This window comes from Antechinus flavipes, chromosome 6 (genome assembly GCF_016432865.1).
Source record: "Antechinus flavipes isolate AdamAnt ecotype Samford, QLD, Australia chromosome 6, AdamAnt_v2, whole genome shotgun sequence".
NCBI classification, from domain to species: Eukaryota; Metazoa; Chordata; class Mammalia; order Dasyuromorphia; family Dasyuridae; genus Antechinus; species Antechinus flavipes.
Genome location: NC_067403.1, coordinates 968041 through 991246, shown reverse-complemented (window position 1 = coordinate 991246; position 23206 = coordinate 968041). Strand labels below are relative to the sequence as shown.

The window sequence follows — 23206 nt, the reverse complement described above, 5'->3', positions numbered from 1 at the left end:
GGATGCTGGGGTCTCTTGTCTTAAAGGAGAGGGGTGGGTGGCATCTGATGAGATGGAAGGATGTGGGTGCTGGCTGCATTTGGGGCCACTGGAATGAAGCTTCAGGCTGGACTCTGGCTATTTAAAGAGGGCTGAGGGGTAGTTGAGGCACTAGACTCATTCTCACTCCATGACTGAATTGCCTCTTTTTCTGGTCCTCCTTGTCCTTGGTGATAGCTGTTAAGCTGCTTCTCATGCACGAAGCCATTTCTGGCAAGACACTGAAGTCTGTGAGTCCCAGCTTCCCACTGCCCTTATATTCGCCAGTAATTCTGCCTCTCAAGGTACCATCTAATGCATGATATGCAGCCGCAACATTCCCTTGTTGTTTTTTCTTTTCCTTTGCTTTGTTTTGTTTTACACACGGGGATTTCATTAATGCAAGGAGCTCTTCGAGAGCTCCTCAACCTAAGCAGATGGGCACTTTTTATGTAGACAATAAGCTATTGCTGCTGGACCCAGAAGAAGGTCAAGGCTGGGGCATTTCACCACATCCCTTCTCTCGAAGGGATCCCATCAGCTAGACAGATCATGTTCAGTCTTGGGGGAGCATGAACTCCAAAGAATAGAATTGGGTCATCTTCCTCAGTCTTGGACCCTTTGCAACCGAATCTCTGGAAAAGTACTTAAAACTTCTGTGTAGTGTCTTCCCAAAGCAGGAAATAAAAAGGTCCTAAATATACGGATTACATTGAGGATTGCTGTTGATTTCCTCAGTACAAAAAACATCTAATGACCCTCGTCTTGTCAGAAGGTGTAACAAAAGGCTAGCGTGGTGGCCATTATGCTCTCCTGAAAGGCTGCTCCTTAGGTCATCAATAAGAAGAAGAAAAACGATGAGATGGTAATCCAAAGTTCATTGCCGTGATAGATCTGCTTTCTGAATTTGATCATGGTTTTAACTTCCTGTATTAATTTCTTATTTTATTCACAGAGAAATCAAATATTTTCTCTAGTTTGTTATATAAAGAGATTTTTCAGGCATTGAGGCTAAAATGCATTTTATCAACTGTTAAGGTAAAATAAATGTGGTTGCTGTGAGTTTGTATGACTTGAAATAGCATCATAGCTTGGCTATTTGGGGTTGTCATCTGCTTCAAGTAAGGGGCATCTTCTCTTTTTTTAGGACTGCCGTGAAAGAGAACCTAATTTTCAGACTCTGACTTTTCGATTGCTTGTTCTGAATGTTTTTGATGACTTGAAAGGCTATAATTATATGTAGTTATAAATCTGTCATCAAAATTACATTAATTTTCTTTAAAATGAATTTAAATTTCAGATTTAAACTCTATAAACATTACTTTCTATCTATAACACATTTGATAATATAATCTATGATCTCACAGAAATGGGATTTTACAGTTGGAAAAGATGCTTGGGCTCACCTCTGCTTTTTCAACTCAACACACAGTCATTCTATTTTCCTGTTATTCCCGGTGGAACATCCTGGTTCAACTCGATTCAACCTTTATTAAGCACCTTCAGTCAACAGAGTGCTGGACATACAGAGACAGGTGAAATGTTGGCTCCCCGCAAGGGGCTTACATTCTACTGTTGAGGGAAGGAGGGGTCAGAGGGAAGGAGTTAAAGGAAGTTTTGTATATGCCATATATACAAATGGCAAATCCTCCGTAATTTGAGAAGAGAAAGAAGTGCACCAGATTCTAAGGTCCCTTCCAGCTCTGACATTCTATGATCTACGTACACAGGATCAAAGGATTCAGAACTGGATAGAATCTTAGGGATAGCATCTGAGAAGCAGAGGAGTGAAGGCATCTACTCAGGCTGATGATGCAGGCTAGTAAGTAGCAGTGCCTAGATTCAAACTCAGCACTCTGGCATCTCTATCGGTTGCTTTTACCATGCTGCAGGTTCCTCCTAGGGCTGCCTTCTGTATTCTAAGCTCAACTTTGAGTTTCTGATTCAATCCTATTGTGACTAATATTTATTCCTATCATAACGGCACCTTAGAGCACATTTGGGAGTTACAGCTGCAAAATATTGGATAATCCCATGATCCTGTGTGCACTCACCAATTCTAATGACCATTGTAAAGGGCTGCTGAAGGTAAGTAGTACATGGACAGACTTGGAAGGCCTGAGTCCATCATCAATATACAGGTGGGTATTCTACACTTTTAGCTTTTACAAGCCCATCCCAGAGGTAAGATAAGTCATGTACTTGGGTCACAAGGTCCTGTAGGTCTCTTGCTTCCCCGAGGGATCCTGCGCAAGACTGTTCCAGGATAATTCATGAGGGTACTCTTAGGATGTTCAATCCACACTGTCAGAGACTTAGCTTCTCTGACCAAGAAAATGATTCAAAATGATTCCAAAGGACCATGATGGAAAATGCCATCCATCTGCAGAGAGAGAAATGATGACTCCTGAGTGCAGACTGAAGCAGACTTTTCTTACTTTATTTTTTTTCTTTTGCAACATAGGTAATACAATAACTATATATATATATGAAATTATATATATATATATATACATGCATATGTGTATATATATATATATATATATATAATTTCACTTGTATAATATTATAATGCTTTTCTTAAGGGGGAGGGGAAGGGTAGGAGGCAAAGAATCTGGAAGTCAAAATCTTTTCAGATGAATGCTCAAAATATTTATATGTAACTTGTAATATGTAATTTATTGTAATATGTAATGTGTATATATATAATTCCCATCCAGCCTTCCTTTGAAAGAAAAAGGGTAAGTTAGATCAGTTCAATTGTGGATTTAATTTTCTCCATTTCAACAATATGATATGCTTTGGTACCCAAAGTGTTTTTCAGAGATAGAAACCTGAAGTTCCGCTCTATGTTGAATTGAATTCCCAATTTAGTACTAATAGAAATGAATTGTAGAGCTGTTAATTTCCACCTGGTTTTATGTACACTTCATCAAATATCTCTAACCTTTTAAATCTCTTGGGTAATTAATTTTTTTCTAGCAACGTAGAATTCTAATTGAAACATCGATCAGCCGTTCCATCAAACAAGGTATAATCATAGGGAAGTAATTTTTTTAAGACAACATTTTGATGCATGATGCTTCATTGGTTGTTTATTAATTTTGAATGGTCAAAAGCTAAGTCAGTTGTAAGTATAAAAGTTTTGTGGGGCAAGATATAGTTGCAGTATTTTCTCATGCTTTTTATTTTTAGGAAAATTTGAAAAAGACACTGTAGCATAATCCAAGTACCAGCAATCTCAAGAGAAAGATGAAGATTGAAATTTGAACCAAGAAGGATGAGATGAAGAAACATAATTCTTTGACACACTTTAGTTAAGGTTTGAATCTTCAAAGGAATTTTATATTACTTGACCTCTGTTTGGGGGAGCAACAATTTATCTTTAATAACCAACTAAAAGGAAGGTTCCAATAACTTGTTTTCTGTGTTTATGGTTTTTCTATGACCTTCTCTCTTCTAAGCCAAACCCCTTACATTTTTTTTCCTCTAAAAATGATCATAAATCCTCCTCATCTGTATCCATATAACATTACTCTGAGCATGCAGAAGGGTTCATATGTTTAGGTGTGATTTCCAGATCCAGCCACAGAAACTGGAAACAAATTTGGCAGGAGTGTGAGCCTGTGAAGGAATACTAGAGAAAGACTTTGAGAGCTCTAACCCAGTTACCTGAACTTTTCCACTTTTATGTGCAGGTAATGAATGCTGGTAAGTTTCTTGTAACAGTCTTTTCACTGTGGGGATATTATGGTGATTGTGTTCTGAGCACCAATGTGATTTTGCTTGTTTAAAACCTAGTTATTATTTTACTTTTTAAAAAAGTACTTTTAAGTATTTAAAATACTTTTAAGTAAAATTACTTTTTAAAAAGTAATTTTAAAAAATACTATTTTTATAAAAAGTTACTATTTCCCAAATTGTCACCCAACTGCCCAACTTATTTAAAAAATAAAGGTAGCACAATTTATATTGTTTCAAAACAGGAACACCTGGCAAATCGAGTTTGCAAGATTAATATGTATATGAAAAGCGATGACTGAGTTTTGTTATACAAAAGAAACAATTTAGCTATTATAATAATGCTTAATGTCTGCAAAACCCACAGGGAAGAGACAATCCAATAAATACAAGATCTGTAAATGTACATATCATTTTCTCCTTAAATTGTCGATGGGATTCCAATTGCCTTATAGCTTTTGTACTGCTTGGGTTTGGTTATTTTCCTCTTCTGCTAAATGATAATGATAATGATAATCTTCAATTGTATCCTATTGTCTGTAGGATCCACGGTAAACTTCCTTAGGCTGGTACTGGGAGGCCTCAAGGCTCTGGCTCCAATGCACCTTTCTAGCCTTATTTTGCACTGTACTCGAACTTCCCGGCCTTGCCCTCTCGCATCTCGAGTTATTCACAAAGCTGAATCCCTACTCCATCCAAACATTGCTGCTACTCTCGGAGAACTCATTTCAATCTTCTGGGCCTCTCAGTGTTCTCATCTATGAAATTAAGGTCACAGAATTTGGAGCTGGAAAGAACCTCAGAGAAGCTCTGGTCGGAATCACCAAATTTGAGAGTTGGACCTCAACAGCCTGGCATCTGGCCCAGCCCAAACCATGCCATCATTATCACATGCCCAGCAATCGGTCTAAGTGAAACTCGCCAAAGAAAGGGAACTGGCTTCCTCTCAAGGCAGCCCCCTCCACTTGGAGTTCCAATTGACGTTCTTCTTGACGTCCAATCTAATTATGCTTCTTTGCATGTCTAATCCCTGCTCTCCATTCTGAGCCTGGGACCAAACCGAACAAATGCACTTTTCCCATTGGAAACCTTACTGCTATTGTACTAACACCACACAATAAATGCATTCTCGGATATCCCTTTGCTTTACTGACCTGGAGGGGAGACAGGCAAGAATTACTAGAACAGTCTCTTCTCCCACTTCCATCTAAGGCCTGGGGGGACTTTTATGACAGGTAACAGGGTTAGAGAAGAAGGAACTTCCTGAGGAAGAGAGAGGTCCAAGGATTAAGCAGGAAGCCTTGCTGGACCATGCAGAGACCACAGGGTAACTGAATGCACAGAATCTACTCGGGAGCTGAGGGAGGGGTCTTGGCAACAGTTTGAAACCAGGAAACTGGGAGGCAAACAACAAAGGGATAGTCTAAGAAGGAACATCTCACACAATCACTTCTAGCTAGGGGGTGAGGGAAAATATTGATTTTTTTTCTTAACCTAAACATTCTAGATGTCAGTATGAGATTGAGTGATTTATTCTTCTGCTGCTCCCAAACCAGACAGTAGATACCTCAGCCTTCAATTTCCATTATCCCTAAGAAGGATCAATTTTCTGTGCATTTGCTGCCTTTCTCCTCAGGCCTCATTCCACCGAATCCTGGTCTGGAAGAAGAGCCATTTCCCTAAAAGTCATCACTTCCTTCCAACAAAACTGCCGGTGGTGAAGGGAGGTGAGTGCTCTAAATTCAGATATCCAGAATCACTTTTGATTTAGGGAAAAGTGCTGTGAATGGTCACAAACTTCCTTCCACACCCGCCCCTCCCCAGTACAGGCTCTAGTTTCTAGACTCACCTCCAAGGTACACATCTACTCCTAGTTATGCTGGGCTGAATACTTCAATGAGTCCATGATTTCCAAGGGAGAGCCAGAGAAGAAGGAAATTCCCATGACCCACTGCACCACTAATAACATCTTTGCTCCTATCTTCTGTGATTCTCTTCTGTGTCCTTGAAGAAATCCTTCACAGGAAAACTATCCCTATAGACTAGAAACCCGTTTTCCCGTTCTTTTCCTATCAAATGGTGGTGTTGTGACTGGGTCATTTTGGTGTGTTTAGCGCTGTGTTTTCTTGGCACAGATAAGCGTTTTGCCACTTCCTTCTCCCACTCATTTTACTGATGAGGAAACTGAGGCAAACAGGCAAACCGGTCCTGGATCACAAAGACACTGAATCAGACTGGATTTGAATTCAGTTCTTCCCCTCTCCAGCAGGCACTCTACTCGCTGTACCATTCAGCTGCTCAGGACAAATATAAATTTCTCCGTTCGGCTTTTAAGAAACCAAACCTGGCCCCTCCCTCCCTTGTGAGACATCTTCCATCTTCCTCCTCTCCATGTTCTCTGAAGGTCAGTGACATGATACTCCATCACTTACCTGCATGTCTTTTCAGGGACTGAGCCTGTCCCTGTTCCTCTCTGCCTCCTGGCTTCCCAGGCTTTCTGGCTTCACCTCTCAGCTACAACCCCATCTGAAGAAACCTTGCCTGGTCCAGCTCCATGCTGTGGTCTTCCTTATGGACTGACCTCCCCTTCCTCCTGCATCTTGTTCACACAGAGATGTTGAGGTGCTGTCTCCTCTGTCAGCCTGGGAGCCTCTGGGGAGCAGGGGTTGCTTTGTTGTCATCATTGCTGTTGTTTTCCTTTTCTTTGTGCCCCCAGCACTTTACCCACTGTCTGACACATGGTAGGTCCTTAAACACTCGCCAATTTGGCAACAAAGATAAAAATATGTCAGGATAAAGTAAAATAATAAAACTATTTTTTCTTGTGATCCATCTTGTCTCAAAACTAACTTCAGGTAGTTACCTGGGAATGAATGGCTGCCTCTCACTCTGCCTTTCATCACTTTTTCCTTTATCACTTATCACTCGTTCCTTCAATCCCTAATGCATGAAGCAGCAAACAATACCCCAGTTCAGTAAAATATTCCCCAGAGCATATTATGCATAGAGCTCTGTAGTGGACCTGCAAGAGAGAAGTGGCTGGGAGAGCATGAACCTTGGAGGGATAATCTAAGCAATGAACTTAAAATCAAATAAATCATTATTTCTCTTAGTTAAGAAAATGTCTTTTGTTGTATATAGGGCCCACCTGGTTGAACCTATTCATTAATTGTTGGGCTATGGGACTGATTGTGATCTCCTAAACATAGAGAAATCCCTGGTGAGGAACGACCTCCTTCCAAGGGGTCAGAACTTTTTTCTGCCAAAATTTCAAATTACTTCACAAAGCATTGAGAAGTTCAATGACAGAGGCAAGGTTTGCATCCAGGTCTGCCTGATTTCAGGAATAGTTCTTTATTTACCATACCATCCTACCTCTCATGATATGTTTAGAAGAATAAATGCTTAGAGAATCACGGAAGTTCAGACTTGGAGGAACCTAAAAATCCATTGTCACTAATCAGGAATCTCCCTTACAAACCTCAACAAATAAACATGTGTCTTCCATTTGAAGACCTCCATTAATGAGACACATAACATCCCAAATGAGTATCACCTTTCACTTTTGGAGAGCTCTAATTGTTAGGAAAGCTTTCCTTACATAGACCTGGATGTCTTCCATAACGCTGCTTTCCGGGAACAAGCTGAGTCTTTATTCCTAATGGCATCTCTTCAAGTGCTTGGGGATCCTTTATTACATCTAGCTTTAAGTCTTATCTGCTCTGGGCTAAATAGCTTCAATTCCTTAAATTAATCCTGCTGTGGTTTGACTTCTAGTTTTCTTGTTATCCTGGCTAAACCCTAGAAGTGGATAGGGCCTTAGACTAGTGAAATCCAAACCAATAACTTAATGGGAATCTCCTTCAACACCTCTCTGACTAATGGACATTTAGGCTCTGCTTACATATATTCCCCCGGAGAGCATTTCATCTCTACTTTTGAAATAGAGCGTAATGGATTGGAAGGCTTTCCTTTGTTTTAGTAAATTGGTTCAACATGTAGCCATGTTGGTTTTTCTGTATCTTGACATTAGGAGAAATTAATGTTCCCGGTCTAATAGAGACTTGTATCTCTACAAGTGGTAGAGGTACCATTTGTGGGCATGATGGGGCAACAGAGATGCCAGAGGTAGGGCAACATTTCTGCAGAAAATATTTCTGGTTTTGTTTTTGTTTTGTTTTAATAGCATTGGAACCACAAGACAAAAATAGATCCATCAAAATAACAATTTTTAGGGTGGATTATTCTCCATGCAAAAAGATTGAGAAACAGCCATATTTTATGATATGTTTATTGGTATAAACTGGTAGTATCAAACATATGGAAACAGGGATCACTAAATCATACATAAGGATCCCTGGGGGACTACATATTAACCTGGAAAACCCATATTAATATCATCCATATTCTACTATAATTTAATTACCTTGTTAAGAATTTCCCAATTACAGTTCAGTCTGGTTCTGTCTGTGCTTGAATGTAGCCCATAGGTGATGTTTTTGACCTTTGGCGTAGAGGGATCAACCTCATATGGAGAAAAAAGACTGCTCTTAAAAATCTGTGTCATTCAATGTTGGAGTGTGCAGATTTCTAAACTGGTACTAGGTGATAAAGATGGTCTTTGACAATTCATATTTCTGGATAAAAGGAAAACCATCTACTGTTCCAAATGTGTAAAAACCATTGTTTTGAGTTTCATAGTGCTTCCCAGAGCTGGTGAAATCGTGCTGTCTAATGTTCATCTCCCCCTTTTTTTTTAGACAGGACATTAATAAACTGAAACAAAACCAAAGGATAGTGACAGGATGAGAAATGGAAATTATGCTATATGAGATCCCATAAAAGGATATAACATAGGAGGTACAGAAGATAAAGAGAATCTATCTCCCATATTCCCTCCAATTTATTTTACAAATGAAGAAACTGGTCCCATTATGATAGAGTTGGATGGCTCAGTGGATGGAGCCATGTTCCTGCAGTCTAGAAAACTTGAATTCAAATCTAGCCTCAAATGCTTTCTAGCTAGGTAATCCTGGGTAAATATATCTCAGATTCCATCTTAACTTGTGTCTCTCTCAGTTTCCTCAACTGTAAAATGGGGATAATAACGAGCACCTAGTTTGTGAAGACCAAATGAGATAACACTTGTAAAACATTTAGCACAATGCCTGGCACATAGCAAGTGCTTCTTAAATGTTTGTCTCCTTTCTTCCCACATTACTATGTGGCCCAACTTCACAGAGCTAATTTGCAGCAAAGAATCAAATCTCCCTGTGGTGTTCTTTATCCCAGACCACGCTGATAATTCATAAAAATGATGGTGTCGAATCAACAAGCATTTATCAAATGTTTCCTCAGAGTCAGGTACAACCCGAAGTCATAGAAAATGGTGTTGGTTAGACCAGTCTCCACCATCTAGAGGGTAGAACTGGAGTACATCAAGGAAAGTTTCCTACTAGAATGGAGATTTCTGCTCAGTGGCCAAGCTGCCCAGCAATGGCAGCAACTCATTTGGTAGGTAATGAGTTTGATAGAAAAGCAGAGGAACTTGATTTGACTGTTCCAAGAGCTTCCTTTACACAGCCAACTTGTCCTATCTTCCTCGACTCCTATTCTTTAACATGTGAGATCAGTCCTGTGGATGGATCCAGCAGTATAGGCAGACTAGGAACACTTGAGTTTTCCACTCCCTTCCAACTTAGACTTTCCCATAATGCATCACCTTGATGTGGGGAAGTGTTAAATAATCAGGTCTCTGGGAAAGTGTGAATTCAGAGCCAAACTTGGCTCCCCTGAGGAAAATCTTTACTAGCAGAGGCCCTGCCCAGCTAGATGAATGAGGATGATGATGGCATTTTATAAAGCCTTAAGGTGCCTTACAAATATTACCTCATTTTCTCCTCACAACAACCCTAGCTAATAGGTGCTATTATTATCCTCACTTTACAGATGAGGAAACTGAAGAACAAGAAGACTAAGTCACTTGCCCAAAGTCATACTAACTAGTGAGGATCTGAATCCAAGTCTCAGGTCTTCCTAACTTCAGCCTCAGCACTCTTACCCCTTTTATCATTGAGCTGCCTCACTTGTTCTGTTAAGTATCTGAATTCAAACCAGAAAGAGCAAGTGCAAAGAGAAATTTTGGCAGAAACTGGGATGGGGGAACAGCTTGAGATAATCTAGAAGGAACCATGTAACCATCTGATAGGGCTATTGTGAAGGAGAATTACACTTTAAGTACATCTAAGTGAGGTTCACAGAGGTTACAGATGAGAAGCTAAGATCCATACAGCAAAAGAACTGATTTTAAGCAGATGGCCTCGTTGAGGCAACATGACACAGGGGAGAGACCACTGATTTTGGAGTTAGAAGAGGACTCGATTTTCAATCTCAGCTTTCCTAGTCACTAACTGTATGATTTTCTTCTCTTTGGGGATCCATTTCCTCTTCTATAAAATGAGGACATTGAACCTGATAGCTTCCAAGGGCCCTTCCATCACTAAATCTATGATCCTAATATCTCTTACTCTAAGATAATATTGAAATATGAAAAACAGAAGATATTGGGACAAAGAAACAAAGTCAATTATAAGACACAGCAATATTCAGTAGATTAAGAACATAAAGAAATGTCTCCAGAACCAATAGGTACCATTTCAATGAGCGCTGAACTAAAGGCTGCTACTAGGTATCTGTCATTGGGTTTGTGCAGTAACCAAATTAGTTTACCTCTAGATGGAGTCTACAAGATGGCAGAACCACAAAATGCAAAAAGCAAAAGCTGCTGAAATCCATGGGAGCTGTTGGAATATCGGGGAGCCATGTGCCAGTGGCTGCTGGAGACCCAGCCCAGACCTGCAGAATGGATTTCCTCGTGTGAGAGGATGATACAAGGAGACCGAGAGGCAGTTGCTGTTCTCTGACCTCTGACTGAGAGGCCGTTGCATTATCTGACCTTCCTCCTCTTCCCTCGGCCTCCAATTTATCTCATTCCCAGTCTGCAACACCTGTGCCAGCAGAGGCTGCCCTGCAACTCCTTCAGATGCTCTGATGCACAGCTGTGGAGGCTCTGGGGGACCTGCCCCTTAACAAAAAGCAACCACTCTTCCCCCACCCCATGAACGAAAGCAAACTGAACTCAATCAACAAGAGGTCAATAAAGAAACTTTGGACAATGACTGCCATGCTTGTTTGCTCTTAGAACTGATGTTGAGGGAGGTGACTCAACACCAGCTCATCACTGCCATTCCAGAAAGACTATCCCTAGGAAGACCACGTTATTGACCCATTGCATATTGTTCAAGGAAATGATGGAAATTGTGCAAACAAATCCCTGCCCGTCCCAAACATTCAGCAACTCCCAAATATTTAACAAGACAGTGTGGATCACTTCATAGGATTATAGACGTGGTGCTTGGGGGAAACTTGGACATCATCTCTAGCCCGCTGCCAGCATTTTCTCCATGAAACACTAATTCCCAGACTGATTTGATCCAAGTGACACAGTGATGAAGTGACAGTCAGGAAATGAACCCAGCCTTCTTGCCTCTCCACAAAAGGAGCTTCCCAGAATCCTAGAGATAGTAAGGATTAGAACTTGGATTCAAATCTGGGCCTGCTGGCTCTAAGGGGAATGAGCATTTAAAGCACATAACACAAGATTCAGATCCAGAATAGAGGATATATAATCAGGCAAACAATAAGGTTGCCTGTTAGGAAATGCAATCCCAGCATTGCCTAGATTTTCAGGGAGTTTCAACACCTCCATGGACTCCAAATGCTTGCCTTGTTAGAAGAGAGCAGAGAACGTGTATGTTTTGTCTATTTTTTCTTTGTAATTCATAAAAGTGGAAAGGGGGATGAGCAATGATTTGCCACCCTTTGAAGCTGCCTCAGAACCTGTATCCTGGGAGACAGACAGGCTTTCTCTGTGGATGCAGTCCAGCTTGTATCACCAGTCTCACCTTATCCTTTCCTGCAAGCCCTTTGCACCAACCTGCCCTACGCTCCCAAACTTTGCCTAGCTCTAACCAGCATGAGTGGTACAGCCTGGAAAAATGGCATCATCTCTGATTTCTTTGAAGTAATAACAGCTAGCATTTATACAGTACTTTATAAGTATTTTATTTTATTCTCACAATAGTTATGTAAGGTTGATGATATGGTTGTTTCCATTTTACATATAGGGAAACTGAGGTTCACAGAGGTTACAGATGAGAAACTAAGATATATACAGCAAAAAAACTGATTTGCTAAAATTTACATAAAGGTCATAACTGCCAAAGCAGAAATTTGAACCTAGGTCCTCTGTATCCAAATCTGGGATTTGAACCCAGGTTTCTTGATTCCAATTTCCATGTTCTTCAGAATTTCCCACACTGCTTACCTTCATTAATCACCTTTTGGTTAACTTAGAGCTCATGGGCTTCTGTGTACTTAGCTAGTTAATCAATGAAACATTTATTTAGCACTTAATATCTGCCAGGAGCTGGGCTAATGGTTGAAGAAAGGCAAAAGCATGGTGTCTATTCTTAAAGAGCTTCCATTTTAATAGGGGAGAAGAGGGAACTATTTATCTATAGCTCTCTCTCTCTCTCTCTCTCTCCATATATATATATATATATATATATATATATATATATATATATATATATGTACATGAAGTAAATTGAAATTAATCTGTGAGGGAAGGGACTAGCATGGAGAAGGCTGATAAATAGGCTTCTGGCAGAAGGTGGGATTTGAACTGAGTCTTGAAGGAAACAAGAGAAGTCAAGAGAACAAGAGGCAGAGAAGAAGTGTTTCTGGGATGAGAGAAGGACAGGCAAGAGAGAGAGTTGTGTTGGAACAACAAGGAGGCCAGAGTTGTTGAACTATAAGAGTACATGGAAAGTACTAATGTGTAAGAAGACTAGAAAGAGAGGAAGGGCCTAAGTTGTGAAGGCCTTTAAAAACCCAAGTAGAGGGTTTTAGGTTTAATTCTGGAAGCAACTGGGAGCTGCTGGGTTTGTTGAATAGGGGGGTAGCATGGTCGGATCTGAACTTTGGGTGCAATCTACAAGTCCATCCATTCAGGCTCCAAACCCGATCCATCTTGGTAAGCCCTGGCAGGACCTTACCCAAATTGGTGCTCCAATGACAGTTACCTTTGAAAGCCACTTCAAGGCTTCCCCAACAGGTCAAAAGAAAATGAGTTATTTAGGTCAAGGCTGACCCCAGACTTTTAGCTGCTTTATAATCTCTCTATCTTATTCTGAGAAGAAAAAAAAAGTACAGTAGGGACAAAACCTTTTTTATATCTACCAAGAATTTTCCAGGGATGGTCAAAATTTCTCCTGCAAGAGATTTCATCTCCATCTTACTTTTGTAAAGACGGCCAACCTTTATTTTTCTGTGTGTATTATTTTTATTTTTATTTATGTTATATTTATTTTACTATGAATCTTATTAAAAACTAAATGGGGTTTGAAAACACTGCCATCAGGTGACCAATATTCTTCCTTTTCTATTTCTGCTTTTTGAAAAGATTTCTGAGCACTGCCACTATTATTCTGAAGGGACCAAAATTATACCACAAAGAATCAGGTTTGTACTGCAATTCTTTCTTAAAATTGAATTCACAAATAATCTAAAAGGCAAGTTAAAATAGACTTGAAAACTGTCAAAATCAGAGTAAGCTTTCATTTTTGTACTGTATTTTATTCATTTTGTCCCTATTGTTGTCAGCCAAGCTGAGTCTTGGCTAGAAGTGTGTCTTAAGCATCTACATTGTACCTGCCCCAATGCTAGGAAGGAAGGGGGGTATAGAACAACATTCTAAAGATTGAGTTGAGAAGCAGCTCACACTGGGGCAAAAAGGAAGGAAAGCAGAATTCTAAGCCTTGGCTTTTTTTCACATCATTGATCCCATCCAAATAGTGTCTTAGGACTCCAAGCACTGTCTTCCCACCAGCAACCTTGTGGGATAGATTGAGCAAGGATTCTCGTGGCCATTTCACACAGTAGGGAACCAGTGTCGGAGAAGAAAGTGATTTTGGTCAGTCACTCATGGCGGAACTCCAACGCAAACCAAAACTCCTCATGGACTTTCCCCAACACCACTGGATTTGGAATCAGAGGCAGGGGCTTGAATTTGGGATCTGCTACTTACCACCTCTGGAAATCCAGACAAAAGACAACTCCTGGGCTTCAGCTTCCTCAACAATAAAAAGAATGGATTGAACTAAATTACTTCAACAGTCCCTTTCAGCTCTTAATCCTACGACCATAGAGACAGTACGGTGTTATAGAAGGAACCTCAGACTGAGTCACAAAGACCACATTCTGAATCCTGGCTCCCTAGGAGCCCTAACCTATCAGCTACATGTCCTCTTCAAGTCTTTTTATCCTCTCTGAGCTTCTGTTAACTGGGGACTGTGATATTTTCATTACCTCAGAGTGTTGTGCAATTCATTTCAACAAGTAGTTGTGAAGCTCCTACTGCGTGCAAGAAAGAATTCTGTATCCCAGGGATGCAGAAACAAAATTGAGAAAGTTTCCTGCCTTCCAGGAGCTTGCAGTCTCCAGGCTATAAGGACATTCCAAGAGGCAGAGAGCACTCCTTGCCGAGGGAGCAGGAAAAGCTTTTCCCGGCAGACGGTGCATGAGCAGAGGCTTGAAGGCAATCCCAGAATCCCGAGGCAATGGTGCTTTCCTGGGTTGTGCAAAGGCATGGAGGTGAAAGCGCGCCACTTTGGGGAATAGCCAAGGATGGGAAACTTCGAAGCTCCACAGACAGAGCAGCTTTGGCCCTGTCTGATTCTTAGCCCATGGGATGCTATTCCAGCCTCCCAAGCATTCTCTTCAACACAAAACCGGGCGCCACCTGCTGGGAACATGGTTTGTGTTCAGATAAGTTGGATTGATTAGACTGGGAATGACTCAGAAGGAAGGTGGCTGTTGGGATGATGTGGGGAAGAAAGGAGCTCAGATGGGGCCTTCTATCACGGGCTCTGCAGAAACCGGACACCCAGCAGGTGCGGCCAGTGCCCTTCCCTGTCCTGGGCAAATCCGCCGAGGGCTTCCTTCGGAAGGGTGACCTGTAAGAGCCAGGAAATGAGCCCAGCCATCATCCAGATGGAGCGTTCTTTCCATTGCGCCACATCTTGCCTCTCCAAAAGGAGCTTCCCAGAATCCTAGAGAGAGCAAGGATTAGAGCTTCGATTCAGATCTGGGCCTGCTGGCTCTAAGGGCAATGAGCATTTGAATCACATAATACAAGATTCAGATCCAAAATGGAGGACATATAATCAGGCAAACAATAAGGTTGCCTGTTAGGAAGTGCAATCCTAACTACTCAGCGACCTCTGCTTCCAGGGTGTTTAAAATGGCCTTTGGGAAGAGTTGCCAGGAACTTGCAGAGAAGAAAAGTTCCCCAGCAGGCACTCTGGTCAGTCCTTGGATAAGGCCATGGATCAACCAGCCCGGGCCCGGCTCCCAGCCCACCTTTGGCCAGAGGCCCTTCCTCCTCCCTCAGTTGCTAAGGCCTTCCCCCTGAGATTACCTCTCCCCCCTCTGGACATAGCTTTCTTGTAGCTTGCTCTGTGTCTCTTATTTACCCCATTAGAAAGTTGGTTCCTTGAGGTCAGGGGCTGCTTTGGCCTTTCCCTGTAACCTCGCAGTATAGCAAGATGTCTGCTACATGATATAATACAATAATGTATAATGAGGTCTTCATAAATGCTTTTTTGGTAGATCAACTGGTTTCTGTGGGATCTATTAGAATGATGCTGGATTTATAAATGGGGGGACAGGGACGGAGACCGGGACAGAGACGTAGAGTCAGAGAGGAGCCAGAGGGACACACAGAGAGAGACAGAGACACACAGAGACTGAGAGATAGACAGAAATTGACAGAGACAGACACACACATAGAGAAAGTGTGTATGTGAGAAAGAGACAGAGACAGAGAGATAGAGACAGACACACAGAGACAGAGAGACACACAGAGGGAAAGAGAGATATAGAGACAGACACAGATACACCGAGAAACAGTGAGATAGAGACAGAGACACATACACAGAGAGTGTGTGTGTGAGAGAGACAGAGACAGAGACACACACAGAGAAAGTATGTGTGTGAGAGGCAGAGAGACAGAGACAGAGAGAGATCGACAGAAACAGAGACACAGAATGAGAAAGTGTGCGTGTTTGAGAGAGAAAGACAAACAGAGATTGACAGAGACAGACACAGAGAAACAGTGAGATAGAGACAGAGACAGAGACACATACACAGAGAAAGTGTGAGAGAGACAGAAACCGACAGACAGAGATAGACAGATAGACAGAGATTAACAGAAACAGAGAGATACACAAAGAAACAAAGAGAGAGAGGGAGGGAGGAAGGAAGGAAGGAAGGAAGAAGAAAGGAAGGAATGAAGGAAGGAAGGAAGGAAGGAAGGAAGGAAGGAAGGAAGGAAGGAAGGAAGGGAGAGAGGGAAGGAAGGAAGGAGGAAGGAAGGAAGGAAGGAAGGAAGGGAGAGAGGGAAGGAAGGAAGGAAGGAAGGAAGGAAGGAAGAAAGAAGGAAGGAAGAAAGAAGGAAGGAAGGAAGGAAGGAAGAAGGAAGGAAGGAAGGAAGAGAAGGAGGGAGGGAGGGAGGGAGGAAGGAAGGAAGGAAGGAAGGAAGGAAGGAAGGAAGGAAGGAAGGAAGGAAGGAAGGAAGGAAGGAAGGAAGGAAGGAAGAAAGGAAGAAAGAAGGAAGGAAGAAAGAAGGAAGGAAGGAACGAAGGAAGGAACGAAGGAAGGAAGGAAGGAAGGAAGGAAGGAAGGAAGGAAGGAAGGAAGGAAGGAAGGAAGAGAAGGAGGGAGGGAGGGAGGGAGGAAAGGAGAAAGGAAGGAAGAAAGGAAGGAAGGAAGGAAAGAAGGAAGGAAGGAAGGAAGGAAGGAAGGAAGGAAGGAAGGAAGGAAGGAAGAGAAGGAGGGAGGGAAGAAGGAAGGAAGGAAGGAAGGAAGGAAGGAAGGAAGGAAGGAAGGAAGGAAGGAAGGAAGGAAGGAAGGGAGGGAGGGAGGGAGGGAGGAAGGAAGGAAGGAAGGAAGGAAGGAAGGAAGGAAGGAAGGAAGGAAGGAAGGAAGGAAGGAAGGAAGGAAGGAAGGAAGGAAGGAAGGAAGGAAGGAAGGAAGGAAGGAAGGGAGGGAGGAAGGAAGGAAGGAAGGGAGGGAGGGAGGAAGGAGGAGGAAGGAGGGAGGGAGGGAGGAAGGTCTTTAAGGATCTTCAGCAGTCCCAAGCCTCCCGCGGCTGCCAGGTGAGCACCCTTTTCCCCAGCTGGAGCTAAAGAGCCCGCTCTGAAAACTGAAGGGGACTATCGCAGAATCGGCCACTAGATGGCTCCATACACAAACTTATTTTGACGACTTGCAAACGCGGCTCCCTCGCTTCAGAACTGGAAGGGGCTTGAGAGATCACATGGCCTACCCCGCCCATTTCAGAGAAGAAACTGAGGCACACCGTCCCCAGCCAAGGTCGCAGCGCTCTCAGTGGAGGCATGGGAAGGAGAACTGCTTCTGCGGGAGGATCCTGCCACTCTAGGGCATCCAGTTCGGGGTAAAACCATTGGAATGAGCAAGGAAGCAAATGGGTAAAGCTCCGGTCCTGGAGGCAAAGAGATCTCGGACAAGGCGGCTTCAGACACTTGCCATCTCAGTGGCTAAGTCACTTAGCGCTGTGTGCCTCAGTTTCCTCACCTGTAAAACGAGCGGGAGAAGAAAATAGCAAACCATTTCAGTACTTTTGCCAAAAAATGCTAAATGGGGTCACAAAGGGAGAGAGATGCCTGAAAGCGGCTCAACAATTGGAGTAGTAGCTGCTCGGTAGCTAGCCACAAAGAAAAGGTTTCTCCTGTGGTCTGAGGGCTTTTGCTGAATCGCATTAACATTTGGCATAAATCGGTCCACAAATGGCAAGGAGCGAGGACAGCCGGGAAACCTCGGGTTTCACGCGCGTGGATCTTCATTTCCTTCTAAAAATGAGAACCCTTATTAAACTCTCTGATCTGTCTCTCTCACACACACACGTGCGCACGTCAGAAAACGAGCCAATGTCAGCTTGCTTTTGCACTTTGCCTGTGTGACCTCGAGGCCATTTCCCCCAGCTCTGAGCCCGAGCCTCCTCATCCATGTATCGGTGGCTCCCATAAGACCATGTCAATTCCCTTCCCACTCCAGACTCCCCGGGATCCATGACCAGTGTCCGCTCGGAGTTTTGCTCCTCACTCACTTTGCCTGAAATCTCCCCCTTTTCTCTGCAGAAAGGAAGGAAGGAAGGAAGGAAGGAAGGAAGGAAGGAAGAAGGAAGGAAGGAAGAAGGAAGGAAGGAAGGAAGGAAGGAAGGAAGGAAGGAAGGAAGGAGGAAGGAAGGAAGGAAGAAGGAAGGAAGGAGGAAGGAAGGAAGGAAGAGAAGGAGGGAGGGAGGAAGGAAGGAAGAAGGAAGGAAGGGAGGGAGGGAAGGAAGGAAGAGAAGGAGGGAGGGAAGGAAGGAAGGAGGGAGGGAAGGAAGGAAGGAGGGAGGGAGGGAGGAAGGAAGGAAGGAAGGAAGGAAGGAAGGAAGGAAGGAAGGAAGGAAGGAGGAAGGAAGGAAGGAAGGAAGGAAGGAAGGAGGGAGGGAGGGAAGGAAGGAAGAAGGAAGGAAGGAGGAAGGAAGGAAGGAAGGAAGGGAGGGAGGGAAGGAAGGAAGGGAGGGAGGGAGGAAGGAAGGAAGAAGGAAGGAAGGAGGGAGGGAAGGAAGGAAGAAGGAAGGAAGGAAGGAAGGAAGGAAGGAAGGAAGGAAGGAAGGAAGGAAGGAAGGAAGAGAAGGAGGGAGGGAGGAAGGAAGGAAGGAAGGAAGGAAGAAGGAAGGAAGAGAAGGAGGGAGGGAGGAAGGAAGGAAGAAGGAAGGAAGGGAGGGAGGGAGGGAGGGAGGAAGGAAGGAAGGAAGGAAGGAAGAAGGAAGGAAGGAAGGAAGAGAAGGAGGGAGGGAAGGAGGGAGGGAAGGAGGGAGGGAAGGAAGGAAGGGAGGGAGGGAGGGAGGAAGGAAGGAAGGAAGGAAGGAAGGAAGGAAGAAGGAAGGAAGGAAGGAAGGAAGAGAAGGAGGGAGGGAAGGAAGGAAGGAAGGAAGGAAGGAAGGAAGGAAGGAAGGAAGGGAGGGAGGGAGGGAAGGAAGGAAGGAAGGAAGGAGGGAGGGAAGGAAGGAAGGAAGGAAGGAAGGAAGAAGGAAGGAAGGAAGGAAGGAAGGAAGGAAGAGAAGGAGGGAGGGAGGGAAGGAGGGAGGGAGGGAGGAAGGAAGGAAGGAAGGAAGGAGGAAGGAAGGAAGGAGGAAGGAAGGAAGAAGGAAGGAAGGAGGAAGGAAGGAAGGAAGAGAAGGAGGGAGGGAGGGAGGGAGGAAGGAAGGAAGGAGGGAGGGAGGGAAGGAAGGAAGGGAGGGAGGGAAGGAAGGAAGGGAGGGAGGGAGGGAAGGAAGGAAGGAAGGAAGGAAGGAAGAGAAGGAGGGAGGGAGGGAGGGAAGGAAGGAAGGAGGGAGGGAAGGAGGGAGGGAGGGAAGGAAGGAAGAGAAGGAGGGAGGGAGGAAGGTCTTTAAGGATCTTCAGCAGTCCCAAGCCTCCCGCGGCTGCCAGGTGAGCATCCTTTTCCCCAGCTGGAGCTAAAGAGCCCGCTCTGAAAACTGAAGGGGACTATCGCAGAATCGGCCACTAGATGGCTCCATACACAAACTTATTTTGACGACTTGCAAACGCGGCTCCCTCGCTTCAGAACTGGAAGGGGCTTGAGAGATCACATGGCCTACCCCGCCCATTTCAGAGAAGAAACTGAGGCACACCGTCGCAGCGCTCTCAGTGGAGGCATGGGAAGGAGAACTGCTTCTGCGGGAGGATCCTGCCACTCTAGGGCATCCAGTTCGGGGTAAAACTATTGGAATGAGCAAGGAAGCAAATGGGTAAAGCTCCGGTCCTGGAGGCAAAGAGACCTCGGACAAGGCGGCTTCAGACACTTGCCATCTCAGTGGCTAAGTCACTTAGCGCTGTGTGCCTCAGTTTCCTCACCTGTAAAACGAGCGGGAGAAGAAAATAGCAAACCATTTCAGTACTTTTGCCAAAAAATGCTAAATGGGGTCACAAAGGGAGAGAGATGCCTGAAAGCGGCTCAACAATTGGAGTAGTAGCTGCTCGGTAGCTAGCCACAAAGAAAAGGTTTCTCCTGTGGTCTGAGGGCTTTTGCTGAATCGCATTAACATTTGGCATAAATCGGTCCACAAATGGCAAGGAGCGAGGACAGCCGGGAAACCTCGCCTTTCACGCGGTGGATCTTCATTTCCTTCTAAAAAATGAGAACCCTTATTAAACTCTCTGATCTCACACACACGTGCGCACGTCAGAAAACGAGCCAATGTCAGCTTGCTTTTGCACTTTGCCTGTGTGACCTCGAGGCCATTTCCCCCAGCTCTGAGCCCGAGCCTCCTCATCCATGTATCGGTGGCTCCCATAAGACCATGTCAATTCCCTTCCCACTCCAGACTCCCCGGGATCCATGACCAGTGTCCGCTCGGAGTTTTGCTCCTCACTCACTTTGCCTGAAATCTCCCCCTTTTCTCTGCAGAAAGAAGTCAAGAGCCAATCTGAGCTCTAGCTCCTCGGTGAGACTGTCTGCCTACCCCAGCCCCCAGGGCTCTCCTGTCGGTGACTCCACTGTGTGTACCAACTGCTCCCTCCCGTGCCAGGCCATCAACTACTCCAGGTCTTACCCCACAGAGCCCTGCCCTGGGAGCTCATCACTCTACCACTAGTTTTTGTTGCATGGTTTTAAAAGTCCCCCCACGAGAGTTCAAATGACCTCTTCAGCTCCCTTTGAGATTAGCTTATTACACAAAGGGACATCTCACAGCCACACTGAGGAGATGCTGAGGCTGGGCTTAAAGAAACCCAATTGAGGAGTGAATCTCTGAGCTGAAGGATGGCTGATGGCACTTTCTGTGGTAGAAAATAATTGGAAGCAAAGTCATAAAAAATGGCCAAATTGTGGGACAGTTGTTAGGGAATATTACTTTCCTATTAAAAAAACAGGCATTCAGAGGATCTTTGGAAGACTTATAGAAATTAGTGCTTTGTAATAACAGTATAAATCATAAGAATCTAAGCTATAGTAACAGTATAGCAGGACCAAGAAAAAATATGCATAGACTACAATAATGTAAAAGGGGGACAAATAAAAGAAGCTGTTTGAATTTATAATGGCAAAACTTGGTCCTGGAGAAAAGTTTTTTAAAGGAGCCTACTTTCCTTTTTTTTTTTTTGAGAAATAAATGATTTTATGAGAAATAAATGATTTTATGAGAAATAAATGATTTTATGAGAAATAAATGAATCATTTTTTTTCTTTTTGATCCATTCTTGTGCAACATGTAACCTATGGCTACAGAATGTCAGATTTATTGTCTAAACTACTTAATGCATTCACTGACTTTACTGAATCCTTTTTTTTTTTTTGAGAAATAAATGATTTTATGAGAAATAAATGAATCATTTTTTTTCTTTTTGATCCATTCTTGTGCAACATGTAACCTATGGCTACAGAATGTCAGATTTATTGTCCAAACTACTTAATGCATTCACTGACTTTACTGAATCCTTTTTTTTTTTTTGAGAAATAAATGATTTTATGAGAAATAAATGAATCATTTTTTTTCTTTTTGATCCATTCTTGTGCAACATGTAACCTATGGCTACAGAATGTCAGATTTATTGTCTAAACTACTTAATGCATTCACTGACTTTACTGAATCCTTTTTTTTTTTTTTTTTTTTTTTTTTTTTTTTTGAGAAATAAATGAATCATTTTTTTTCTTTTTGATCCATTCTTGTGCAACATGTAACCTATGGCTACAGAATGTCAGATTTATTGTCCAAACTACTTAATGCATTCACTGACTTTACTGAATCCTTTTTTTTTTTTTTTGTCTTTCTATTTTATATTTTGTTACAAAAGAAAATTCTCTGAGTGGGTGAAGAAGAAGGGGTATAGAAAGGAGAATGATATAAAAAGAAAAATAAGAATTTAAAAAAAAAAATCTATTGGCAGGGGGTGGCAAAGTGTTTAAGAGCACCAAGTCTGGAGTCAGGAGGATGTGAGTACAGATCCAGTCCCAGACACATACTAGCTCAAATCACTTACCTCTCTTCTGCTTTGGTTTCCTCATCTGTAAAATGGGGATGATAATAATAGCCCCTAACTCCTTGGGCTGCTGTGAGGATCAAATGAAATAATATTTGTAATCCCAAAGAGATCAAAAAGGAGAGGAAGAGCCTCACATGTGCAAAAAGCCTCACATGTGGCAGCCCTTTTTGTAGTGGCAAGGAACTGGAAACTGAGTGGATGCCCATCAGCTGGAGAATGGCTGAATTAAGTTATGGGATATGAATGTTATGGGATACTATTGTTCTGTAAGAAACTATGGGCAGGAGGATTTCAGGAAGGCCTGGAGAGACTCACAGGGACTGATGCTGAGTGAAGTGAACTGAATCAGAAGATCATTATACAATGATGAATTCTGATGGATGTGGCTCTTTCCAACAATGATTAAGATCAGTTCCAAAGGTCTTGTGATGAAGACAACCATCTATATCCAGAGAGATGACCGTGGGAAGTAAGTGTGGAACACAACATAGCATTCTTACTCTTTGTTGTTGTTTGATTGCATTTTGTTTTCTTTCTCATTTTTTTTTCTTTTTGATCCATTTTTTCTTGTGCAACATGATATTTGAAGAGTTTCACATGTTTAACATAAGTTGGATTACTTGCCAACTGGGGGAAGGGATGGGGAAGGGAGAGAAAACATTTGCAAGACAAGGTTTTGCAAGAGCGAATGTTGAAAATCATCCATGTATATGTTTTGAAAATAAAAAGCTTCAATAAAAATAAATAACAAAAACAAAAAGAAATAATATCTGTAAAGCACTTAGCATAGTACCTGGCACATCATAGGTACTATATAAGTGCTAACTAATGATACTAAGTGACATTAGCTAATATTTATAATATTATATTTTTATTATTAGCACATAATTCTTCTTATTCCTTATGTACCCTGGATAATGCTACCTTCACTTTCTACAGTTCCTCGCAATGCAATACCAATAAGATTTTGCATTTATACAGCATTTTAAAGTTTATAAAGTACCTTATACATATTTGAGACTCACAACAACCTTTTGAATTGGGCACTTGTTGTTTACCAGATAAAGGAACTGAGGTTTAAAATGAATTGCACAAAGTCACATAGCAATTAAGAATACGAGGCAGGGCCTGAAATGTCTTCCTGATATTATCTAGCATTTTACATCTCCTTAAGGCGTCTACATTTCTAATGGCAACAGAACATTCTTTCCACTATACTTGTTCTGTAACAAAGATTAAAACAGAAGAAGGGGAACACTGGAGACCATCAC

General features: G+C 42.7%; 1 long non-coding RNA gene across 2 annotated transcripts; it reads left to right on the top strand.

The window, feature by feature from the left end:
- The first annotated feature begins 2566 nt into the window (after positions 1–2566).
- LOC127540454 (uncharacterized) lies at positions 2567–6828 on the top strand. Of its 2 annotated transcripts, XR_007948151.1 has the most exons (4): positions 2567–3716; positions 4303–5086; positions 5396–5486; positions 6026–6825. It is a non-coding gene; the product is annotated as an uncharacterized LOC127540454 (long non-coding RNA). The 2 variants fall into 2 exon arrangements; XR_007948150.1 differs by having other exon boundaries at positions 2569–3716; positions 5396–6828.
- The last annotated feature ends 16378 nt before the right edge of the window (positions 6829–23206 follow it).